We start from the raw sequence: 1,960 nt of genomic DNA, 5'->3' as shown, positions 1-1,960 counted from the left end.
GGGCGGGTGACTAGTCTAGTGTGGCAGGGGGAGCCAGTGTTGCAGGGCTGCCTCCTGGTTCCTTGCGTTGAAGGTTTCTCTTTCTTTACAATATTTAACTTGCTCATAGTCTTATTTCTTTCCTCCCCTGCCTACCTCCTCGTACTGAGTCGGACTAGGAGTATCGACCCATCGGCCGGTCTCCTCTGGCAACCTGAGAGTTAGGAGCAAATAAAATTTGAAAGCACCTACTAACAGCTGTTTGGTACTAGGACTGTTAAGGGTTTCACTCCAATGATATAAAGATATCCTGGGCTTTGTGTAGAAAAAATACACCTAAAACTTGAGGCACCGGATGTAAATTTTTCAGTTTTTCAGAACTATTTTTTACTCTTAACCTGACTCATCCTTTTTCTAGCCTCTGCCCTTTGAGATAAATGAGGTGGGGAGGTGAGGACAGTGGACTAAAAACACTTGAAAAAATTGGACCTTGAGCCTGAAATGTTCAGGACTACAACTTTCAGTTCAAGTAGTATTCACTCCAGTTCAATTTAAAAATGTTTTTTGAGCCTCCACTATGTTCAAGTTACTGTATAAAAAAGAGTATGCAAGCTTCCTATCTACAGGCATGAAGCAAGGCTTTTCTTAGCTTTATCATCTAACCAGAAGTTTTCACAACCAGAAGTTTTCACATATTATAGGTTCATTTATAGTGCATTTATGAAAGCATGTGGCAAACTGATGGGTGATACTAACACTTTCCATAAATAAACTCATTTAATCTTGACAACAGTCCTATGAGTTAGATGCTATTATCATCCCCATCTTACAGTCCAGGAAAATGAGGCCTAGGAAAGTTAAGTATCTCGCCCAGGTCATCTATTAGTGGCAGAGCTAGTCATCTGGCTCTAGAGTCTGTATTCTTAAGTACTACATTATAGATAAATAAATATAAATCCATTCTGAAAAGAGGAAGCTGAGTACACCAGAGCTGGGGCATACAGCAGCATCTCAGCTTTGTCAAGTGTAAGCCTAAGAGCCGCATGTGCATGTTCAGCACTACCAATGCTCTGTAGAGCAAAAGTTTCAGCTTCTTCATATGATCAGCCAATCCAAAGTCGCTGTTTATACAAAATAACATTGTGATATAATGAAAAGAACATACAATTTGGGTTTGATCGCCATTTCTTCAAGGCTGAGTGATTCGTAACTGGTCATTTCCATTTTCTGAGCCTCGCTGTCTCTGCTATAAAGTAGGAATCATCATTATCATAATATCGCCCCTCACCGGTTCAGTAGGTTATAAAGCTTACACAAATATTACGTTGCTGATCTTACTTTGAGTCATTTTACTTTTTCATGGTTCTGGGCTATATGTAAGAATCTCAGTTAACTTTTCTTGGTTACTCTAATTTAAATTAATTTTTATTAATGAATTAATTAAATGCTGGAATCACTCAAACCAAGAAAAGCTAATGAGCTTGCTAACTCTTGGGAAGGAAAGTTCTTTCATAGAGTTTAAATTGAAAAAGAAATTAAATGATTTAGGACAGCTCCCTATCTCCATCTCACTGTCTTCTAGACATATTTTGGACGAAGAAAGTAGAGAATGTTACCCAACTTTTAGCAGCACCAAGGTGTACCAGCTTCTTGAAATATAAAGGTGCCTGTCAACACTGGTTATTTTCTTAAAGTTTCTGCCATCTGATTTTAGATCCTGCAAGACATAAATTAAGAATCCTGAAAATGTTACAACAGTCGGGCTGTTCAGTGGGAGATAAAATGTCAGTAGCAGAGTGTGGGTTGGGATGTCACATGGAGTGGCTGATCAGAGGAAGATTTTGTCTCATTTCCCAAATAAAACGCAGCACGCTCTGACAGCACTAAAGCATCCTATTCTCATTCTAATTTGCATATCCCACCCAACATCAAAGTATGATCTTCCTTTATATTATGATCCCTTCAGGTCGTTCTCTAGATC

The sequence above is a fragment of the Pteropus alecto genome, unplaced genomic scaffold, assembly GCF_000325575.1.
Source record: "Pteropus alecto unplaced genomic scaffold, ASM32557v1 scaffold131, whole genome shotgun sequence".
NCBI lineage: Eukaryota > Metazoa > Chordata > Mammalia > Chiroptera > Pteropodidae > Pteropus > Pteropus alecto.
The sequence above is the reverse complement of the archived record's forward strand: the minus strand, read 5'-3'. Positions refer to the sequence as shown.